We start from the raw sequence: 26797 nt of genomic DNA on the forward strand, positions 1-26797 counted from the left end.
ACAATCATATATATATATTGGTAACACTGATGAAGTTTGTTATAATATATGGATAATTCCTTCCGAGCGCTCTTCCACTGAGCCAACCGTTTGAGTATGAACGAGATGTGACTCGGTAGTTTGCGAGTTCGAGTCCCGTATCGCTCATTAATTTTATCATAATAATACAATAAGTATATCCCGGTAATAATGTTTTGAAACATAACGATAACGCCAACGTAGACCGCAGTCAAGTCTCCCGTGGTAGTAGTAGTTGGTGTTGAATGAACGAACTGTTTTTTTAGAAGCAAACTTTGTCCCAGCAGATTTGCCTCTGAGCAAATATGAGACGTGCAGCGCCGCGACCCGCAGTGCAGCGACGCTCAATGCGACATAGCAAGCGATGAGTCGTTTCAGTATGCATGCTGTTACTTGTAATATTTATAGAAATTTGTCCTTAACATTCTGAAATAATTCGGAAGTCCATTCATTGTGTGTCTTCTATCGCATTTATCAAGGGAATAATTTCGAAGAACTGTTTAGCCTGATTCTTGCCGCCCAATTCCACATTCGCACGACACGCCACATTTTAGAATATCATCCCCACCATATGGATGTGTGGCGTTCCTCCACAGTGCAGTTTTGAAGGAATTTTCTTCCACGTACAACCAAGCTGTGCAATGAGCTTCCTTCTTCGGCGTTTCTGGGATGATATGACATTAAAAAAAAGCGCATATACCTTCCTTAAAGGCCCGTAACACTCCCTGAATCTTCTGGTGTTCCAAGACAAGTTGGGCGGCAAGCATCATTTAACATTTAATTAAAAATAATTTAGGCGAAATTATAGGAATTGGGTCGCAATTTTTTCGAATATATACCATCTTTAAAGCACTAAACACCTTATCACATGGGGAAAAAAGGTAAATCCATTACTCGACTGCATTATTAAGCATAGAGATCGTTTCGTGTGTATTAAAATTACATTTTTACTTTATTGTAGCTGGTAGGTAAGCTCTTCTGAGTGTTACCAGTCCGAAATGAAAACAGCTGGAAGGTTATTAGTAGGTGTGTGGCCCATATGCAAGCGTAACATTATTGATGAGTATCATAGATGGCGATAGCAGTTGCTTAAACCTTAAAATTTTCTGAACCGATTTATATGAAATGTTGATCGACATCGTTACGTACTCGTAGAGGTGTGTCATAGAAGGATTTTAAATTAAATTAATTTAACTGGTTTTTGTAAATGGTCAACATGTTGCAAAAACTGCGTATGTTTTAACTGTTATGTTTTAGATCCTCTATTAAAGAGGTCCCGATGTCCAAATAACCATAACACCATCCAAACGAGTGTTATAATGAATTTCAGTACAACATTACAACACTCGTTTGGATGATGTAATGGTTACTAGGACTGTTTTTTTAATGTTAGCGGTAAGCTAACTGTTTCAGAATCTTTTAAAGAGGATTCATATTATCGGTGTCGATAACAGTTATTTATGCAACTAATGTATTATGTATGAACTTATTATGTCTTAAGTATGAAAAATTGGTCCAGCTATTAGGGGGAGTTTACTAACATACACATGGGCATGAGTTTTATATATTATGGGCTTAATTGAGAATATAAACCATTCTCAAATTCACTGGAACACACAAAAAATCATCAAAATCGGTCCAGCCGTTTAGGAGGTAGTTCAATTGTGAATCTAAACCATTCTCGAAGAACTCAGAAAGACACACAGAAAGTTTCATTAAAATCCACCCGTTTATGAGGAATTCAGTTACAAACACATGAATAGAAAAATATAGATAAAGCTTTATTGCATCATTCTACTTGTTTACACATCTTTTGTATTATGAAGACTTGAGAGATAAGTGCATGAAATTGTTTGGGCCGAGAAAAATTTCAATTACGCCAGTAGACGGCTGCAGAGGCCTTGTTTTATTAACATACGCTGAGTGAGCCTCTTTCAACGATCATAAAATCAACCTATTGACTTTACGATCATCGTTTGCTTAGAGTTCATGGAGTATGAGTTCTGAATTGTGAATGGTAAGTTTTTAGGCTCTTTTAAAATAATGGCCTCGATGTTTTAGAACATTTATTGGGGTTTAGAGGTTTGGAAGTGTCAGAATAGAATAAAATGATATTTTCGGGTCTAAGTACCTATTAAACGAATGAGTTCATAGAGAGCTTTGATTTCATTTAGCCCAATTCTTTACAATTAGTCGCCTGGAACTGAAGTGAAATAGTTTTAATTTCATTAATATTTTTTACAGATATATTGACGACATCGTCATATTGTGAAATATACTTTGCAAAACAAAGTTATTGTACAACGTATGTCAATTGATATATCAAGATATCTCACGGAAATATATTGATAAGAGAAATATTTCATTTATCTGTCTAATAATATATTGATGAGAGAAATATTTCATTTGTATGTCCAAGTAAAAAGCGGATTGTCTATCAATCTGACAAGGTACATCGAATTTGTGGCAAATCATACCAGTGAGCTATTCATATTTTTGTTTGTTTTTGGTTTCTTATTGAAAATTTTATATTGATTAGATACATATTTACCTAAGATCGAATCGCGTATAAAAACAAGTTTTATATTTTATCAAGGTAACAAAATCATTTTAGTGTTTTTGACACAAATAAAACTATGCAGACTGCGGGTTATAAAACCTTCGCTTAGTCTCATTCTTATTCTCCGTAATAAAATAAAACTGTCAAGACCAGAGATTTCCTTGTCTTTCATGCGACTTAAAGTTCAGTTATTTTTTTAAATAATGTTTTCTATGTAGAATTCCTAGTGCAACAGCCAACTTTCTGATTGACCATGAATTAATGAAACTTAAATTTTAAAAATCTTGCTGATATAATGTTAATTAACAATTACAAAAAGTTAGTACTCTTAATTATTCGACTTTTCAAAATAACCATGAGAGAATGGAACCATGCTTTATGCAAGTTCCATTCTTTTAAACCAACATAGAAAACACATTAACCACTCATGACCCAACAGGTTAGTAATCACTACTACATACACAACCACGACTTCTTCTGCGCTTGATCATTATTTTTTTCTTTTAGTTTTTGGTAACAAAACTAAGTCATTACGTAGCTAAGGCGATAGGTTAGGGACACGATAGGGGGGACCTCACTCACGTTTGTCGTCAGAGAATTTGAAGTGTTGTTATTGTGATGCAGCATGATTGTCCGGAGTTTAGGTTTCTTTTTTATATAAGAGGGGGCAAACGGGTAAGAGGCTCACGGGATGAGGAGAGGTAAGGCAACCGCCCATGGACATCCGCAACAATAGGTGTCAAGAGATGCGTTGCCAGCCCTTAAGGTAGAGTGCTCTTTTCTTGAAAGTCCCTCAGTCGAATCGGTTCGGTAAAACCGCAGCCGGTTATTGATTCCACAAAGTGGTCGTCAGATAGACGTCAACGTGATGTGGGTTTTTTTTATGGGAGAGGAGGTCAAAGAGCATACGCGTCACCTGATGATAAGTGATCACCACAAACCATACTGTTTTGTAACAGAGGAGAGGAAGCGTCGAATAAACCTACATAATATTATGAATTTGAAAACCGAAAACGCATTGGTACGGTGGCGTGTGACTGGCGAGGGGGACTCTGTGGTGAGAGTTGGCAGTTCAATATATGTTGGTCTTCTCTTCCGCACAGTTTGCAAGTCTTATAGTTATGCCACTATACTATTACATCATTTCGCATTAACTGACCTAAATTTCTCCAGTACTGATACTGAGAAAACTTGATTGACCCATTCTGATTTTACTATCTGGATCATATCGATACATCCACATATTGCCAATGATATTATAGCACTTTTAAATATCACTGTATATTGCCATATTAAGAAATATAATGATGACGTGTAGTTGATAAAACGGATATTTTGTTCTCTCCAAGATAGTATATATACTATATGAATTGATGTTAATTATCATTCAAATAACAATATTGATCTACCTACAGGACGTGTACTCCTTATATTTCATGATTTTCATTGATATTTAATATACAAGTAAACAAAATTAAACCCAGCTAAATCTAAATCCATTTTAACTATAGTACAAATTCAAGCCAATAATTCGTACACCTAGTTGGAATTTCGTCGTGTTTGTGAATGTCCTTTCGTTGAGTTGATGGTATGTCATAGCACGCTGGATTAATTGAATGTACATAACAAATATATGATATAACAACTTATAGTATTTGTGTTTTTAATTTATTTGTAGTACAGAAGAGCTTAATTTATTATTTAAAGTTATTTGTAACCACGGACGAGTAAAAAAATAAGGACTCCGTGTCACCTACATATCAGTGACGCATCAAATTAACGTGTAAACATATAGTTTCACGCACACACTTACACTACTATAAGCCATCGTCTGTGATGGACAGTGATATCCAGTGTGGCTGGTAAATAAACAGGGACTTTACCCGAAAAATTGGATAATCCATGTAATGGATACAAAAATTAACTTATACTATGCCAGCGATATTTATTTTTAATTTAGAAAACAATCTGACTAACAGAAATTAGAAAATCGGAGTTAAAAGTAATGTGGTTATATAGACTAGTACTATGACTAATAATGGGACATAATTTGTGTTATCTGGTATCCCCCGTAACTACACACGCACTAGTTTAAAGGTGCTTCACTTGTTAATATCACGGCGCGGATTCCTCTTTTTTTACTCGTCCGTGTTTGTAACCTACATTTTGATTTTAATAAATACTTTTTATTAAAAATATTTTGCTTCATCTACATGTATTTTGGGTGATCCATCCATTCTATTTTAATTCAATGATAAAATGCATTATTATTCGTTACATAATATTGATATATTATACTTGCTATAATAATATTATTCAATATAGTAACATTAAAAATTAAATGGTCATCAATTTGTTCAACTCTTGTTGTGTGTCATGATTATCTTGTTTTAAAATACTGATAAATTTTACCTCCATTCAAAATATTATTGTTTTTCATATGATCCACCGACGAGTAAATTAAGACATAGTTTGAACCTAAGTTGGCGTACCTTATTTAAAGAATCCTATCTTTAATGTACGGACTTGAATATTATCCTAGCTTAAATTTCCCACCCTTTTGTTCCTTACCTATTAATTACCTGCCTGTGGCGCCATCTGGTGAAGGGAGCTTCTACGTCTTGAAACTGTGATATCGGTCGAGCGCGTGCGTCCTCCCAATGAAACATAAAAATAACAATATAAGAGGGCCCGGCCGGATCTAAAACTAATAAAAAACTACTTCGAGAACAGTATAAACTATATGTGAGTGTGGTGAAAGTTTTCAGGAGGGCCAAATCACCGAAAAACGTGACTGAACGACGGCTGTAGCAGGATCTGGTATGTATCTACTTCAATTTTCTTTTTTAATACACGTGTTTGCAAGTCAGGTGTTGTCACCCTTTCCTTTTAGGCTTGAATTAGCTTTCGCAAAGGCTTATTATCAACATTAAAACAAAGTTATCCCAGCCAAAGGCGTGGTCGTTATAGATAAATATTATATAAGTGTAGAGATAAAAATAACATATATTTATAAATTGTATATATTATATGTTTACACGGTATTAATACTAGAAATACGTATTTATTTCATTTTTACGAAAACAAGGGACGAGACGAGCAGGACGTTCAGCTGATGGTAATTGATACGCACTGCCTATTACATTGCACTGCCGCTCAGGATTCTTGAAAAACCCCATAGAGCGGCACTACAACTGCGCTCGTCACCCATGAGACATAAGATGTTAAGTCTCATTTTCCCAGTAATTTTACTAGCTACGGCGCCCTTCAGACCGAAACACAGTAATACATAATCTAGCCGGCATCCTGTGCAAAGGAGCCCTGGTAGACTGGTAATATATAGTATATTCTTGCTGATTTACAAAACGGCTAAATTGATTTTGTACATTAATTTAATCTTTTATTTTGAATAAGAAAATTCATGTTCCACTAAAAAATTTAAACGAATAAGATCCGATTTTGGCGTACTTTTCAATAAAATATAACTAAATTGATTAAAAAATAATTCGGACATAGGGTCAAAACGTCTACTCGCGATCGAGGTCCGGGGGGAAGAGGAATCATTTTCATTCAATCATTTTCATTATGTTACTCCATAATATTATTTCCAAGCTACAAATCAAATGAATTTGGCCTCTGGTGAAGAAACAATTTCTTAACTAGTTGCGTATTATGATAACGTGTTAACATCTATTGTTCAAGCAATTGACATTGATTTTGTGTATCATCAATTATATAGCAGGACTAAACAGCAATAGAAAATATATGAATAACAATCAAATTCACGGTAACACTTTTTTTCAATAAGTTACTAACTATATATATACCCGTACTGTCATCTGAGGGAAATGGACGCCACTGATTTGTAATGCTGAAACAACGAAAACAACGAATGTGATCAATGAATCGAATCTTGTGACCTTTGTATGAATCTAGATAAGAAAAAGACATCTTCAAAGTCCAGACTTACCACTAATGCCTTTTCCTTGATTGAAACTTTTTCGCCTGGAATCTGTAAGTGATGTACCTATACAAGAACAGGATGAAATACGCAGTTGCTATTTACATGTGTCCATTTAGAAAATAAATCTGCAACATATTCGTAACATACTAGGCATAAGTACTAGGTTAACATGACGTCATTCATTTGGTGCCATGCTGTAGATCTAATTACACTTATATTAATAATAGAAACCATTAATTATTTTAATAAATAGTTTCATTGACATGACTCATCACCTAGCCATCAGTAACACCTACCTAACTAATATGATTTATAAAACGTTACACGCATATTCTATGGATAGTAGGTATTTTATAATAAAAACTTAGTGTTGAGCGTGTGTTTTTATTACAACAATTTCAAGTTTAATAATTTTAATATATAATTAATTGATAGAAACTAAGTCCGTTCAAGTCCCAATATACTACGTGGACGGCCAGATCTTTTTCTGTCACAAACAGAGGAGGTCTCATTGTAGGTTAATAATAGCTTGGTACACAAACATTTTACTAATGCGTATGGAGAGCTTTAAAAATTGCAATTGGCTCCATACCTACTTTGTGTACAATCACAGCGATTCTGTTGTCTTTATTACCCCACTCCATTTTAATATCGCAAAATATTGTATTTATTGGCGCCAAAATGAGAAAACTCTATGAAGGATCATATAAAAAAGACAGATTCCAAATTAAAATGTATAGTTTATTTTTCATTGTCATAATATTTATGGCCAGATATTCTTAGTTTATATTTGAAATATCAAACATCGAAAGGTGAAGAAAAATGTGATATTTACGTACATTTTCATAATTTCAACCACGCTGATGAAAAATATGACTTATTAAGATTTTTTTTTTAATATTTGTCCTCAAACGAGCGTACGGTTCTCCTGATTTTAAATGATCACCAATATATTCTTGATAATGTAATGTTTATTCATAGGAACATAAGTGAATTTGATAGAAACTGTCATAACTAAAATGTTAATACCAGGAACAGACATAAGCTTATAATGCCTAATACTCGGCTAAGTCGAATTTGTAAGTATTTTGTGGGGTGTATATGCTTTTACAACAAGATCCAAGGAATTGTTAAAAAACTTTGTTTGGTAAAGGTTACTATAACATAAATGACTTTCTTAATGATACCACAGAGTGAGAAAATAAGTTTAATTGTACAATATTACCCATTCTTCTCAGGTCTGAGGCATTCGTTTTGCAATGGGTAGTTTTTGACTTTCAAAAAGTGATGTCACATCCTATTTTGAATTTGAATAACCGCTGATTACAGTCTCTTTGAACACTGCCATTCTTTTTGAAAGTTTCCGACTTTGGAAGTTACCCATGTTGTATAAAATTTGAAACATCGTGCAATGGAGTTCATTCTTACTTACTAATTGTTACCTAAAACTAAATAATACACATTAATTTGTTTCATAAATTCAACCTTTCTCATAAAACATAAAGGTAACGTAACATTTTATTGTGTTCCTCAAAGCGAAGTTGTGAGTTGCATATTTTACTGTGACATTAAAATAAATACAAATTCAGACGACTTCGAGGCAATTCTTTTAAGGTGCAATGGTGTAAATGATTTTAATTTTCCTGTATATTATAAATTTGCAAAGTTCGATATATATGTTTTAGAAATAGGTTTGTGTTCTACAAATCGTGTATTTGAACTTTGGGCCGTTATGTTTTATTGAATTTAAACGGCTTAAAAAGGATGTAGTTCTTATGCAACTGCATTATTTTTGTATGTTTACATTTTATATGTATATATTATATAATGCCAGATTGATTTCATTGTAAAAATATATATTTGATAATGCAATCTATGAGCAATTCGGGGAAATTCTATAATTTTATAGGTATACATAATATTGCACTTTTAGTTTTTTCAACAATAAATCAAGCATTTGTATACAATTGTACCATTTGGTGAAATGTAACTGAGAAAAAGACCAATGAAACTTTATAAAGGTCAAGTTTAATTTCAGTGACAATCAACCAAATTTAATTGTAATCAAAATAGCATAGAATCAATTTGGTGATAAAACTGGAAGGTAAAACAGAATTACTTAACAGAAGCTTTTTATTCTCTTTTGATTGTTATCGTATTTGTCCCGAGTTACAATTACTGGGTTCTTGTTTGCGCTCGTTGGTAACTTGGTATACAAAACCAGATGTTATCATATACTCGTATTTATAGATAATAATATTAAGTAATTCCATGATAGAAATGTTGAATACTGCGTTTAACTCCTGTTATTATTAGATACAAACAGTACCCGTCAAGGCAGAATTAGTGAGGTAGGAGGAATTTAACTGTACCGATCAATTAAAAGTTATTGAATAATTGTACTTTTTAACAACATTAGGATCTGCGATATCTTCTAAGCATTGTTATAAAAAGAAACCCTGCTGAGTTTGTTGCGCCCATTCTTCTCAGGTCTGAGGCATTCTTTTGGAATGGGTTGTAGTTTTTGACTTTCAATAAGTAATTTTATATCCTATTTTGAATAAATTTGAATTTGAACTTCCTACGATTTCTGTAAGTTGATAGTTAGAAGATACACTGCAAAATAACTTTCTACTTCATGTAGGTAACCTGTACGTCCTGTGAAATAATATTATTTTACAACCTGATGTATAATCTTCAATGGCCATAGTTTTATACAGAAAATGATGAATGCTTTAACTTTGTTTATATAAACAGTAGATAAGTCTTCTGGATCTTACAAGTAACCAATTTTGTACTCTGGCTCCGCTGTATGGCACACAGCGCCTATTGAAATTGAAGCATATTGAATCTATAAAAACAATTTTCTTTCTCGAATTGTAGAAATAGGAGCGAGGGTATTCCAATATATTCGACACGATTTCATTCTGAATTGTATGAAAATAGGACGTGACTGTGTAATCTATGTAATATATTATAGACGGCAGCTGCCCGAGATTTTGCTCGCGTAGAACTTGTATTTATATATTTATATGTATAATATTATGGTGTATTTATGATGGCTAGTATTAACAAAACCTGTTTATAATAGTGTCTCAGTATAATAGACATCCTTAAGAGCTACCAGCAATATACATTACTGATGTCTAGTGTATGATATTTATTAATTCTTGCTTCTCGTTTTTTGTTTTGATTTCACTGTAACTTTTCTATTTTAGGTTGCCTTATAGTATTTTAGTGTGGCCTTGTCTTGTGGAAGTGGGAGGTACGCTAAAGTTCTTGCTGGGCTAAGCTGATCTCTGTGGAGGATAGGGCAACGAAGAGTTCAACCTAATTTTTTAACGTGCAGTTTTTTAAAAATTTAATGTCGGGAGCTCAAACATCATACATACTGATGTGACCTTATTAAGTGTAGATACAGAATAACTGTAACAACTTTAAATAGGATAGAGAATTTCACAAACGAAATACCTTTAATTTGTAAAATTTCTTAGTGGATTTTTTTATAGAAAAGGAGTGTCCCCACCCAATGTCCTAAAAACCATTACATCATTCAAACGAATGTTGTAATTAAATTCAGTACAACATTACATCACCCTTTTTCATAATAATACTCCTTTGGATGATATTATGGTTACTAGGATTAGCTTTTTAATGTTAGCAGTAAGCTAACTATTTCAGAATCTTTTATAGAGGATTTATAATATTATGGGTGTAGATAAAGTCTTGTATGCAACTGTTGATAATAAGGTATTAAAACACTCATATAATACTATTATTTATAAACATAAACCCACATTCGTGTTTTAATACCCCTTAATCCACAACAGTTGCGTTGTGGTGTCTGCTAGGATCCCCATTATAGCATCTTTTGTTCGATACTTGAGAGATAAGTGCTTGAAAATGTTTGGGCCGAGAAAAATTTCAATTACGCAAGTAGACGGCTGCAGAGTTTTATTAACATAAGCTGAGCGAGCCTCTTTCAACGATCATAAAATTCAACCTATTGACTTTACGATCACCATTTGTTAGAGTTTCGGGAGGATATGTTCTGAATTATTAATGATATGCTTTGTTTTGTGAACTTTTCGACACGAAGGCTTTTAAAACACCACTTAGATGGGACCGACCGATGCGATTATTTATCGGGATTTTGAAGTATCAGATTAAAAATGTTCTGACAATTTTATAACGATGAAATAAGTTTCAATGAAGGAGCATAATTGTATAACTAATTCTAAATTAAGTTTAAGTTATTACAAATAACTGAATAAATATTTAACTTAAGAAAAATTTATTGGTAAAAGTATTTAATAATCATTTGGAAACAATATCGGAATGGTTGTGGATAGCCTTCAAACCCTTTATTTAATCTATCATTATTTAAAGAAAGGTGTAAAAAAAATCCTCAGAAAGGAATTGTGTCTATCAATGATTTAAGCTTATGATCACATTACTAACACAATCAAGCCAATTTCTTATCAGTTCTCTTCTGGTACTGCAATGGGATCAATGTTTTATAATATTTTTTTAAATAATGTAATATATTTTTCATTTATCATCGAAAGAGTAAGGCAGGTAATAATTTTGTTACAGCCCTATTTAATTAGTACTGAAATAAGCATTATTGTTGTATAAATAATATAGCTAGTATGACTAGGAAAGATCATCTGTATTGTTTTTTTTTTTAAAGATTACGTCATCATTCCGACGTCACAATTGTTAACTTGGTGCTGAACCCTCATAATTGGATCATCAAAAAAAAACTATAACAAATGTTTGATCACTTTCGTCTATTCCATGGCCGGCGTATCGACGTCCCAGACAGGTCCGTACCGTACGACATCTCGAGCACAAATACCTCGAGTGTATAGAGCTCCGCGCACGTGCACGTGTTTTCGATAAATATTTTTGAACAATAAATTCACATCACAATGATGATTAATTATTAACTAATTTTACAGTGAAATTATTAAAATTAACTATTCTCGTTTTTATAAATAGGTGTATTGAAGTATTTGCGCCGATAAGTATTATATTTTAAAATTTAAAATTATTTAATTGTATTATGTAAACGAGTTAGTGCGATTTTGTTGCTGTGGTCTGCAATCACTGTAACCGTCGATTTATAAAGTAAGTATAATATATGATTCGTTTATATTAATATGATTATTATATTTTACTTTAAAGCGCTTCGTTTAATTGATAAAAATACTTTCCACGGCTTATATTACTCTCACAATATTTCATAAGCGTTGAAAGTACAATATTCTACTTTTGATAATTTACCCCTCTTGAGGAATATTTACTTAAACGAGGTCTATTTAAAACGTAAATAAAATGTTACTTAAAATTATATTTATACTAATATTTAAACTTGTTTTCATGTGGCAAATGCGCAACCTGTTTCTTACAGGCCGGAAATGTTTCGTTTTACCTCTGGTTATTGTAACAGAAAATAGGCAGCAGTGATCATTGACCACCATAATATATGTATTCACCTGATTGTTTTAAATTTACAGCGTTGGATAATATTATATCGACTTTTTGAATTTTTAGTTTACGCAAGACATACAATAAGAAAAGTCTTAAGTTAAATTCAACTCACTGAAAACGTAGTAATATTATTAAATAGAAAATTATTTTATTGATACCAAGTAAAAACACAAGAAATGCATCTTGCGTCTATTGACAATTTACAAAGAAATCAATTACAAAGAATGATCGTGATAATAGATTTTTCCACAGCACAATGAGCTTTTAAAGAACATTAATTGCAGCTGTATCGTACGTGCGAGTTGTATTGTAATAAGATAGATAATATGAAAATTTTTACACTTCGAAATACACGTTATAAACTTTCATTTGTGTGTTTTATTTACACTTCAAGTTTGTTTTATGGTTAATGATATTATCAATGCCACAAGAGCCAATTCCAGTGCTGAAATAAAGGTTTGATATTCTATACTACCTGAATAAATATTTATGTAAGAAGACGTATATTGACTGCACCTTAACAAAATAATATGAAAAAACAATTTTTTTTGAATAAACTAAATGTTTTGCATTTTTTATGACAATAACGGACGAGACGATCAGGACGTTCATACATACATACATATAATCATGCCTGGCATAAGATGTTAAGTCCTTTGCCTATTAATTTCACTAGCTACGGCGCCCTTCAGACCAAAACACAATAATGCTTTGAAATTACTGCTCCACGGCAGAAGAATCCGCTCCCTCTGAACTCTCGACTGGTTAAGTTGGTTTCTTGAATCCCTGCTGATACAGATTCGTCATCTCTTTATGACATATTTGCGGATTCCTTAGCCAAGCCGCAAGACCATATGCACCAACATTGGAAATCTTTAATAATGTGATTCCTAGGTTTTAGTAAACTTACCAACTAAATAAATTAGACAACCTCTCAGAGAGAGAACTCTCTCGTTCAAGAGTTCGACAAGTCAGTCAGCTACTGGCTTCCGGAAAAAAAATAACTAATTCAATTAGTTTAAAAATCCACGATTAAAAGTTCTTTTCTTTTCTTAAAATTAAATAATTTACTCCTTATTAAAACTATATAAATCCTTAAACACTATTTAAACGAGTCTTATTGACAAACTTAAATAATGAATATTACACATAAAAATCCGCTTAAATTATATATTTTCTACTAAGCATGTCAACTAGTCCCCATTTTGCAAATGTCCAAATGTATCATGCGTAGAGCAAACCATTTCAATCTGTGACAACAAATTTGATGTTATACATCTTCTGAATGATCATAACTACAGAGTTCCCATTCTTATCTGTGCTATGATACTTAATTAGTTAGCGTGTATAAATGATACAAGGGACCACCTGCAACTCTGCTGCTTAGCTCAAACTTTTTCTATTAGAAACTACCAGTGTCCTTTGCACACGATGCCGGCTATATTACGTGTACCGCAACGGCGACTATTCGTGCCGTGAAGCAGTAATGTGTAATCAATATTGTGTTTCGGTCTGAAGGGCGCCGTAGCTAGTAAAATTACTGGGCAAATGAGTCTTAATCGCATCGCATCGCATGATGATCGCATGTCTAAAGGTCACGCGCGCAATTGTGGTGCCGCTCTGAATTTTTGGGTTTTTCAAGAATACTGAGTTGAATTAATTGTAGAGATTGTCATTGACTTACAATTAATATTTTATTAATCATATAATTGATAAAATTAATTAATTCTTCGCTTACATTCTGTAATCAAACGAACACAATATAAAAATCATTGAACTGGAGCCGAATTAACGGCTCGACAAACACTATAGAGTTACACGGAATTTCGGTCAATGCGCTTTGACAGTTAATATTTCACACAAATCTGTTTATTTACCAGAGAGGAATAATTCACAACATATAACTGGTAACTACACAATAGAAAAACGTAAGCTAGTTTGTATATAATTATGTATATGATCTGTGAGCTATACAGCCGTAGCTTATACATGTAAATTATAAGTTAAAAGGATTATTAATTTATATAAATTATTTATAGATAAGACTATTTTTATATTTACGTTTTATCAAACAGAATTATACCATGCGAGGTAATAATATTATAGTATTAAATGCGAGGTTGCCAAACCGTCTAAAATTAATCTGGTAAATATACATACTGAAATTTTATTTTAATATTCATATATCTAGTCTACTCTGACAATTTGCTACTTTACTGATAAGTTATGAAAGAAGAAGAACTCAAGAGTTAGTGATCATCACTGCTCATATTATCTTGCAACACTGAAGTAATCACAGGAGTGTTGCCAGCCCTTTAGAAAAGAGTACGAGCTTTTTTTGATGGTACCCACATCGTATTGTAATAGAAACACCACACAAGGAAGCTCACTCAACAGCTTTGTTGTACGTGGATGAATGTTCCTTGAAAACCACACTGTGTAGGAACGCAACACATCCAGGTGGTGGGGATAACATTCTTATTTGTGGCGTTTCGTGCGAAGGTGGGATTTGGCGGCAGGAATCAGGTCAAACAGTTCTTTGGAACACTTCCCATGATATATGCGGTTGAAGATATACAATGAAGTGACGTCAGGATCTAACCGTTTCAGAGCACTGTGTCGTCGACAATTCGGGCAGCTCTGCATTGCACGCGGTCAAATGGTTCGAGATGATACTGGGGTGCGCTGGACCAGACATCACAGAAATACTTCACATGTTGCCGGACCTGCGCGTTGTAGAGCGTTAGAATGTAGGCCGGCTTGAAATATTGCCGTGCTCTATTTATGACGCCCAGCTTCTTCGAGGCCAATTTGGCTTTGGCTTCGAAATTACTGCGGAATTAGCAAATGTTCGAGATTTCGAGACACAGTACTCCGATACTAGGCGTGGCTTAAAGGAAATGATGTCGGAGAGCGGATATTCGACAAATTGCTAGTTAAACTTAACCGTTTTATTTAAAGCTATTTTGTACTAAAACTTATTGTAACTAACTTCACAACATTTCTTTACTATCTGGATGGCAGTGTTGTCAAGTATAAATAAAATCTTAGTAAGTGGATTTGATTATTATAAGAAAGGTTTAAGAATCTTGTAATATATTTAAATACAATTATTATTATTTTGTAAAAACAAATCCTTCACAAAGTAGATTCTTTCATCAACATAATAACCGTATTCCAAATTTTTTTTACAAATTATTACAATTGTTAAAATACCCCTGCACATGTTAGATTGACGAGTTGTTGATTTGTTAAGTTAATATTAGTTTATTAGCAGTATCGTTGGAATCGAATAGCAGACACAAATTTTTAAGGGGTTCGGGATAGGGCGGAGTCCCGCTCACATCTCACTCAATTAAGAAGTCGTTGGGACAGGAAATAGTATCTAAATGCAATGATTGACACCCGGTCCGAAATAAAGTAATATAAAACTATTGTTCATTTTCCTATCTGTATAGATAATTATACTTTATTAGAGATATAACAAAATCCACTCAGTTATACATTTTACTATAACTTTCTATTGTTTATTGTAACTTTATATTTGTTTTTCAATCTTAAACTATTAATAATATTGTCTTGGGATTTCAGATGCTTTGCTTATGGGCTTAAAATATTTAGGTACGCCAAGATTCCAATTATACCAGCAGAACCTTAATAATGAGAAGGATAATAATAAGAAGGAGAAGAACGGACATTGTTGACATGGACCTTAGAAATAATACCACAAATGGCCACTGGAACAGTTAAAATATACTTTCCTTGCTTACAAATAAACTTGGTATAAAGTTATAAATGAGAATAATCCAAGAAAATGCAAAAATGTTTACAAATACACATTTTGCTTATGATTCGGACGTATCATTATACGTCCGAATCATCCTTGCGAATAAACGCGAGAAAAATGTTTCTCTTCGCTGCTAGACATTCGGAAAACTTCAGAATTATCATTGTATTGACTGTGTTGTCAACGATATAGTCAGCATTTTGCATATTTTGCATATTTAAGTGAAACTTTTATTACATCGTCTCAAACTTTTTCGTTTGTGTATTGCATGTCGGGCGGCGCCTAACGATAGGCAGCTGACCGTGTAGTGTATAGACTATTACTCATTTATACCAGTGCTCCACGCTATTCTAAATAATTGTAAATATTATGTATGTCGTACTCTCCCTGATTAAAAATATTTATTGAAAAGTATTAGGAATCAGTCACCCCATGTAAACTGTACATCTATATATACATGAAAAAGAAATGATAGTATTCAAATTTCATCATTTTTAATCCTTTTCAATCAATATTTTTAACCAGGGCTAAGACACAGAGTTCAAATAAAAATATTAGTTGGAGAGTTATTCTACTTTTATTATTTCCCATTATCATTCCAATTTTCCAAGTGTAAAATTAACGTTGATAAAGCGATTTTGATACCCTTAATGGAATATTATTCCAAAAATGTTTAGTTAAATGTCTATAATGTGAAAAAAAGTTTCACTTTTACCGTGGTTTCATACAACCATACAATCCTTTTTTCTCTTCTTAATATTTCACGTGTGCTGTCAGGCTTCCAAAGTGACTACATTCAACTTATGTATAGAGTACAAAAATAGTGCCATCAAACTGATCTAGTAATTTGGAATTGTAGTTAAATACAACTTGTTGAAATTTATAAACATAATAGAATCGACAAATAAATTATATTTTGTTCCCCTGTTTTAACAAAAACATGACTTTTTGAATATAATTTAAAATCTACTATGGACAAGAGTGGCAATGAGTTTCTTGCTATTTCTTCTCATTAGCTCAATCCTTTACAAAGTAGCGGTAGATAAGAAAAATATTCTTTTGACATTCATAAGTGTCATTTCCGTGACCTACATGAATAAAGTGATTTTGATATGATTTGACACTAAAATATAATATATTATATTATATTCAAATGATTTAAGTTTTCTTTAGTGTTAATATTATATAATCATATCTTAATTTAATGTACAACATTGATGTTGGAAATATATAAATATTATATAGTAAAACCATAACTCAAAGTCGAAATTTTTTTACGGATTCAAAGATTGCTTTATATCGTTTCGATTTAAATAAAATAAATTTGCCGTCTTGTGAGCTTGCTATTGGCTTCTTTATAATCATTGGTGAATTTTTGATAAAATGAATGCGTACAAAGTGTAAAAACTAATAAATAATTTAATAAAATATTTTATAAAAATAATACACTAACATATACTAAAGTCAAGTACAAGTGCGGTCACGGGTCATCTATAAATGTCAATGCTATCTTTAAACAACATAGTAATAAAACTATCCTTAGAGAAACCCTCTTTCATTAGATTAATTCAATAAAATAATAATTTTTAAAACGTAATCCTTTTACTGAATGCTTAAATTCAGATAGAAATAAACAGAAAAGATATCATCCAAATTTTTTGAGTCATTTTTTTACAAGAGAATTTGACGAACCAACTACTCCTGTGGATGCCTCGTGTAGAGTTGAAACACATGTCGAGTTGATTGAAGACAAATACATGCGAAATTTACACTCAAAGTAACTCAAATTTTTTTTTGATAATTATGGATTTCCGCAAAATAGCGCCGATATTATGCAATTACTCATTAATTTATTTTTTTTATACAAAATTTTTCTATTGTAAAAATGTAACCTGCAATAAAATATTTTGATTTGATTTGAAAAGCATTCCAAAGTACGAGAACAGTTTGTTATGAATGCGAGCTGTCCCTGAAGACTTCATAAATACCAAAATAACAATAAAATAATCGGTATGATGATGTGTTGTTGATGCGGCCCTGTAGTATGTCCATTTAATCGTATCGAACTAATATCTTACACAGTCTTTAAACCTCAAAAACAGCTAGGGATTATATTATTTAGTTGGAGATTTTCCATTTCAAAATATATTCGAGAGTTGGGTGATGCAGCGGAAATGTCTCAAAATGGGAATGCTTTCCCTTCAACCAGGTGCATTAAATCACACATGTGAGAGGCTTCTGTGCACAGGATGCCGGCTAGATTGTGGGTACCACAGCGGTAGCTAGTGAAATAACTGGGCAAATGAAACTTAACAATATATGTCTCAAGGTGACGAGTGCAGTTGTAGTGCAACTCAGAATTTTTGGGACTGTCTAGAATCCTGAGCGACACTGTATTGTAATGGTCAGGGCGTAACAATTACCATCAGCTGAACGTCCTGCTCGTCTCGTCTCTTATTGTTATAAAAAAAACTAAACGCAACATTTTCTTTTATTGAAAAGTATAATTAAATTTGAATTAGGATGATAGATATGAAGCTACAAAGCCAAACTCTGTACCCATATTTTATTATTGTCTACCACTAATAAAGGAAATTTAAATTAGTAATAATATTTTATATCTTATATATTTTGTAAACTTATTTGGAACATTATATAAAATAATAATCTCTTCACTGAGCGTTTTCAACTTCATAAATATTGAGGGTTGTTTCGAAGATCCATTTGATTCCTGCCACCAAATCACAGAAATGCACCACACACACAAATTATTTTCCCCATCTGGATATAAGGCATTCGTCAATATTGTAGTTGAATCAACCACGTTGAATCAAACATCGTTCAATGGTTGTTTTGGATATCTACAAAAAGCACAAACTTCCAACTAAAACGACGGTAACCTCCTATTATTCATTGGATGTTGCAAAATAGCAGTCATCATCATTAAACCTAAAATATTTTCTGTTTCATTACAAACTACTCAATAAGGATACTAAGTAACTCTGAACTGCTAATATTATAAAGATAGAAATTTGGATCGTTTGTATGTTTATGTTTGCTATAGATAAACTTAAAACGTATTATTTTTTCTTTCACCTATAATATACCTTATATTATCAGCGAATCACATGAGGTGTATTTTTCTCAGCAAAATATTTTACATTGTAAGAAATAATACGCCATAAACTTTTACGCAACCGTGGACTTTACACGTTTATCTAAAAAGTCCCAAATAAAAACCGTCTTTATGGAAATTTCTTATAGCAGGTTGTAAATAGATTAAGAGTGACTTGTACTTAGATTGTGAATACCGAAACCATAAGAAATGTTACCTAATAAATTGAAAATGGTTCATTATTTAATCTTTACTAATGGGTCACTTAATGTTAAGTGATTACAGCCGCCCAAACTCTATTGCAACCCCAGAGGAATGACAGGATCGTTGCCGGCCTTTCGATTGTGATGATATCTAACGTAACAAAGGGAGAAACCACTTTAACATGATAGCGTGATGATGAAATATCGAAAGGAAAAATGTTATTTTGAATGTTTCAATAATATTGTATTAAAAATTTGAATGGATTCTTACCTATACGTGAATAAATAACCTAGATTATTGATTTACGTATATCTACGGTTGACGAGTCTCACTGTAAAAACCTTTTTATTTTACGAGCAAATAAAAGTAGGAACGGAAATCGTTAATCGAAGAGACGAATTTGGCGGGCGATATACTGACAATCGTAAAATAACCCAGAATTAATTACGCTTTCAAGTAATTTCAGGTAAAATTACTTAAATTATCTCAAAGGTTTTAGTGACATATTATATTTAAAAAAAATCAATGAAAAACAATTAATAAATAATGCATGGAATGATAAATTACTTTTTTCTTAGCGGGTATATAGTTAGCGATACTACGATGGAGCAGTTTGTCTTCACAAGGCGAATTCGAGGGCTTCAAAAGCACCTAGAAGTGAATTGCATACACAAAGTGTTTAATTCCTTGTGGGGATATTGAAAACATTTATTATAGTAGTACCAACAAAATGCCACCATAGACCGGTGTGGAAGCCATTGCAAATGATAAAAGTTAGAGAATATAACAAAAATATAGGCATTTTATAGAGAATTCATACTTGTTATTTTGTAGCGATAAAAATATGGATTACAATTAATCAAATCTTTTTATAAATAAGAAAAAAAGATGATATAATACTGAATCATAATCATTTTTACTTAAATTTATCACTTGAATATATTTTTACATAATTTTTGAGGCGATGTGAAAAAAGTGTAAAACAAAATTTTTAGATCTTATTACCTACAACATTGCTATTTAACATTAGTTTCGCCGGAAATTGAGATAAACTATTTTTTACCCTTAAACACTCCCTCTTTTCCACTTCCCGACCTCATATGTAATTTATTTTTCCTTACATTTTTGTTATATTCCCTTCCTTTTCCAATGGGTTCTTCATCCTACTACTTTTTTCGTATCAAAAATTATCGACCCCAGTCTACACTACAAAATAAAAATATGTAAATTGAAACTAGCCCATCGCATTCGTCTAAAAAAATAGAGGCAGCTTGAATGATTAGTGCTTGAATTATTTCATAATTGCTAATGTCAAAGATATTTGTTACTTAGTAACGTAATATTGCTACAGATTAATACAGAGATAATATAAACAGTAATACGTTAATGAAATGACTAATGGCATTAATTAAGAACAAAACAAAGCCAATTATTAGGGATTCAGTTTACACAATGGACTGATTACAGCTATTCACACATGACACCGTGGACACAATCAGCCGCTATAAATCAAACAATATTAACGCTTTGAATCATAAGTTATCACTTGTATAACTTAATTATTTACACCTGAATATCTAATATATTTCACAACACCTTTTAAAATTGTAAAGACGACCCATATGGCCGCATGGTTAGTGACCCTGACTACTAAGCTAGAGGTCCCGGGTTCGAATCCCGGCAAGTGCAATCATTTATATGATGAATATGGATGTTTGTTTCTGAGTCATGGATGTTTAAATAAGAATATTGTATTAAACATATCGTTTCTTGTACCCATAGTACAGGCAATGCCTAGTTTGGGTCAAGATAATTTGTATGAATATAAAAGTGAGTCAATATTATTATTATTATACTATCTAAATTACTACACAGAATAATAAATAACCTCAAGTACGAGAGATAGATGCAAGAGAAGTCTTTGACGCTTCCATTTAAACTATGACAAATGTAGACTGTGTTCTGTAATGTACCATCGAAAATGTGTGAATGAAAGTTCATAATCGGTTGAGTTCCTGGTCGTATTGTGAAAGCGTAACAAACCAAATTACATTTACATTTTAAATGCAACTCCAGTTTTCTTTGGGTACTTTTAATATAATTTGGGACTTTAATACAGTGCAATATAACTAAACAATTAAATAATTATAAAATAATTATAAACATCCACTTATTCTTGTACTTTGTTGATGTCACTTAAAGTTTTCTTTAATAGAGATTTAAAAAATTATATTTAAAAGATATCATTGTGTCGCTGAAAAACTATATATTATGATATTATTGAGACAGCTGGTTTTACATCTGTTAAGGTTTAGGACAGGTCCGAACCATATCTTAGTGTTAGTTAATGGAAGCAAACCGAAACTAATGGGAGCCATTCATCGCGTGCTTTCGTAAACGTAACCCTCTGATAGGAACCACATGAATATTGCTTACGTACGGCCACTTGCTTTACCAGCGACGTTATGAACTGACGAATAACACATTCGTATATATGTGTGTATGAGATGGTCTTAACAGTTACCTATAACTCAGTTAAATTAACAATGTTTGTAAGTGCTTTTCCAATACCACGTTTTTTAAATTAAGCGCTTATTATAAGCGTGCTATAAATTTAAGTATTTATTTAAAAAATTTAAACATTAACACTTTTGTGCTGTATTTCGACTACAAATTTGAAATTTTTCGGAAAAGTGCTAAGGAGGTATCTTATGGTTAGGTCGAAACTTGTACTTGAAGATCCCAACTGTAACAACAAGCGCTTAAGATAATACAAATTCAAAAGAATGAAGTAGGTATTATAATATTATTATTTTATTTTAATGAATATTATTTATATGAACTATGGTATTTTATTTTAAGAATTCTTTTTGTGGAACTTATTTCAACCCAATATTGATACGGAAATATTATATCCAAGGCGAATTTTCTTTTCTTGCCTCTTTTCGCTGACATACTCACATTGAGTGAACATCTTATCGACAGTTTTGCTGTGCAAGGTATAAGAGCACGTATTTTTTACTGGCTAGTTTCTTACGCCATAATCTCTATAATACTTTTGGAAGTACATATTATGTAATATGGGTACTGTACCTAATCGTAATAGTTGTTTGTTGTTTAGGTAAAGTCAACTCGATAATACTAATACTAAGAAAGAGTGATCCGTCAGATTAAAATCTTTCAGAACTTTGTTTAAACTATTTATCAATCATTCTAATTCAATTAGTTTTACTTGTTACTTCGTCAGCGTGGACTTAAATATTTCGTGATATATAATATTTATTAATAAATGAAGAGCCGGTTTTTCCTTCGATTATTCTGCGATATCTACTGAACTGATCGGAATCATATTACAGTATTAGAGGCAGCGTGTTTCAGAAAAGGTTTCAGAAATGATATGTTGGTGATTACTCATGCAGAACCAAATTTTTTCACGTAAAAATACCAATATATTCGCAATACAAAAAATTCAGTCAATGACATTTCATTACATATTATGACAACTCATATAATGCGCTCTGCGGGGTAATTGATTTGTATGGTGAAACAACGTTTGCCGGGTCAGCACTTGTGAAAGATGAAAGGCAATATTTCTTTGTTTTACAGTTATGACAATTTACGCCATTGCTAAGTGGAGCTGCTGTACTTCATTTGGATTCAATACTAAAGTGCGATTATGAAGCCGCAACTTGCAGGAATATGCGCATATAACGTATTTATTAGAGCTCAAAAATCAAATCACATTCAAATATATGCTTGCAATGGAAATCGTTTTTCCATTTGATTTTGATGGTAATTGCATCATATTAGCACTAATTTCTTGGTACCTTATGATTAATTATGATCAAATGTTACACTAAAAACATTTGTTCCAAACAAAAAAATTGTTTTGGTTAGATGGCAGCCTGACACTTCCATTGCAACATCTGGTGTCTCTCAGGGCTCAAACCTAGGTCCTTTGTTTTATAATTCATATATTAATGATATTCCTAATACTATCCAGACCTGCAAAATATTTCTATTTACCCATGACTTAAAAATATGCCAAATCATAGTTAATAGTTAATGAAAATGTTTGTCATTTACTACAGCATGACATTGATAACCTAAGCAAATGATGTAAATATAATAAAATGTATCTTAATACTGAAAAATGCTATTGTATTACATTTTCAAGAAAAAATAAATATCAACAGACTTTCATTAGAAGCCCGTTCATATTTATTATTGCTATATTGATAAGATTTAGAATAAAACATTAACAACTACTGATGAAATCAAAGATTGAGGTATTACAATTGACAAAGAGTTACGGTTTGTCAGTCACATAGATAAAATTTTCAACTATGCACTTGTTAGATTAGTAAGCTTATTAAGATTTTATGTTACTATTTAATATTCATAAAGTACTTAATAACACTGAATAAAACCTAATTTAATTAATTCAAAGTGAAAAGTGTAATGTCTTCGACATGATATAAACAACGTTCTAAAGTGGAGCATAGAAAATAAACTATATTTTAACACAAGTAAGTATTCAATATTTTCATTTACCAGATCACATATTCCACATCATCATCCATATCATATGGAAGGAAACTAATTTGAAAGGGTCACTGAGGTCAGAGACTTAGGAGTGTGTTTTACAGCTGATTTGAACTTTAGGACCCATATTATTGATATTTGTAAGAAAGCATATCGTAACTTAGGTTTATTGTTATTGCTATTACTGTTATTGACCTGGTTCCCTATGAAACAGATATAACAAAAACTGAGTAGACGCACTTGACCTTTCTCTCCACAACAATCTCTCCCGTCTCCAATCATTCTTCCCATCCCTCCTCTTGGCCGATCTCAAGGCCAGCGGCTCCCCCAGTTTTTGTAGGTTGGGGCTGGGAGACTATCAACGACCTACATGCGTTTTTGGCCTACGCAGTCAATCACCGTAAGCTGGGACGAAGGAATCCTGAAGGATTGAGCTGTAGATGAGCAACACGCCCTCTTTGGTCTGGACTTCCATGCGAAACGGTAGCGCCCCGCCTAGCCAGCGTGGGGAAATAGTCTTCGGTAGCCTGCCTTCTGCAGATATATGGTGAGGGGCGGCGGGACTGGTAGCGGTCATGCTGAGGGGGTAAGGATTGCGTGGACAAACTGGGGGTGTTTTGGGAACCTATGCTCCCAGCCACGCTCTTCCAAGCTCCTGATGTCGCACCTAAACCACCAACTCGCTGTACCGACATCCTTTGTGGTAGTCTTAGTATACCGAATGGGCACTCCCTATTGCGGGCTCCGGGGAGGGTGGGAAACCACGAATGATGAAACTTTTAAAACTTTAACATGGATAATTTACAGGTCTCAAATACAAAAAACACACCCGAGGGGCAACCCGAGGAAAAGCCTGAAGGGAAAGCCGCACTGGCCATCCCTTCAACAACTAAAGCAACAGCTGCTACTTCCGCTATGGAGGTGGCGCAAACAGGGTCTATGGAACCCTCCCAAACACACAACACAAGTAACTTCGAGCTCAAATGGGCCCAGGTGAACGCGCCAAAAAACAGGGCTGCTAAAACCACTCCCAAAGTGGCTCAGCGGCCTAGTGGCTTGGCGAGTGAACCCGGGCTCTCGCGGAAACACAAAAAGTTACTGAAAAAGAAGGAGAAGAGGCGAGCAAAACGTGAGTCCCAAACTCAATCACTCACCTCTCCCCCCAAAACACAAACCGACAGACAGACCGAAACACCAGGACCGTCCACAACAAAAGCAATTTTCCATAAGACTGTGCTGGAAACCAAGGCGACTGGCCAGTCTGAGAAGGAAATTGGACAAGACAAAGGCAAAACAAAGAGGGCTAGGCTCGACGAGACCCTGTCTCCTCTAGGCGTGCTCAAAAAGCCTAGACTGACTCCAGCCCAAGACACGAGATCGACGACTTATGCCGAGACAGCATCTGCAGACAAACCCAAGGCTGAGCTCGTCATCACATCGGCAACGGGCTATATTACTAAAGAGACGGCTGTCATAGTTGAAAAACACCTGGACGATGCGTTCATCGCGACAGCCAGAAGACAAATAATGACCGTTGAGGGCCCCATCTTCATGCGGAGGCCGACCTACTATGACGGCTCGCTTCGCCTCTACTGTGAAAATCAGGAGGCGGAGGAGTGGACCGTCGGGTGTGTTCGGAGCTGGATCTGCCAGGGGTGGGCAAACTCACGGTCACAGATGCAAAAGATATACCGAATTTGGTACGCTGCGGCATCCGTCTACCACACGAACACCATGGGGACCAAGTGCTCATTGGTATGTGCCTTAGACTGGGTTCCCCATGGGCACAAGTGGAGCGATGGCGTGTCCACACCATTATACCACAGGATAAGGCGACATTTGTGGTGGTGAGTATCCCCAACGATATCGTGTGCAAACTGTACTGGAGAGGAAGCGCCGCCTCGGCTATCGGCTGGGTGCGGTGTACCTAAAATTCCAGGATGCCAAGGGGAGGTTCGTGGATACCCCTGTGGATTCTCCGAATGAGTCAGGGGGGATGCGGGTCGCGGCAGCTGCCGCAAAACCTGTAGCCCCAGCGTAACCAAACAAGGAGACCTCATAGGCTAGGTCGAGTCGAGCCGTCGAAGCATCAAGCGACGACGAGCTCTTTGACCTGACCAAACTTGGGCTGGGGGAGGAAGAGGATCCCAATGGAGCCCCATTCCCCCAATAAGCAAATACTGATTCTTCAATGCAACCTCCATCATAGCATTACTGCTACGGCTCAACTTCGAAGATGGTTGGAGGTTGCATCTACTACACCACACCATTGCACTGATCCAAGAGCCGTGGATTAGGGGCGGAAACGTATGCGGACTCTCCAATATTGGTGGTAAGCTCTTCCAAAACAATTTCGAAGAGGTGAGAGCCTACATTTACGTTAAAGGAAATATAAATAAACATTTGTGGGTAGGCGGTGCAAAACAATAATTGACTTGACACTGGCAACCCCCAGAGCTGCTGATCTAATAGCGGGTTGGCATGTCTCATCAGAGGCATCATGCTCTGATCACAGGGGGATTCGATACGATTTAAAAATTACTAGTAACCCCGAGCAACCTACAAGGTACCCGAGGAAGACTGACAAGAGGCTCTATAGATCTCTAGTAGAACTAGAGCTGGGAAAACAGCCGCCTACCACTAGGTTAGACAGCATAGAAACAATTGATCAACAGGTAAGTAACTTAAACAGCACCTTAATAAACTGCTTCCATAAAGCCTGTCCTCTGGTAACACCGGTTACTGGGGTCATATCCAAGGGCTGGTGGGGCACAGAACTTAAAAAGCTGCGAAGAAAAGTAAGGAAAGCCTTCAATACAGCAATGAATACAGGCGCTGATGTAAACTGGGATGTCTACAAGGAGAACAAAAGCCTATATAAAAAACGCATTAGATTTTGGAAGTCTCACTCATGGAGAAAATTATGTGAAGACATTAATTCCACTCCACAAGCAAACCGCATTAGGAAGGTACTGGCCAAACAGGGTTTTTGCGTTGTCGGAAATCTGAGGAAAGCCGATGGCACAATGACCCTGAGCCAGGAGGAGACTAACACGGTACTGCTAGAAACACACTTTCCAGACTGTAAAATAATACAAGAACCAATTT

Source organism: Leptidea sinapis, chromosome 36 (genome assembly GCF_905404315.1).
Source record: "Leptidea sinapis chromosome 36, ilLepSina1.1, whole genome shotgun sequence".
Lineage (NCBI taxonomy): Eukaryota > Metazoa > Arthropoda > Insecta > Lepidoptera > Pieridae > Leptidea > Leptidea sinapis.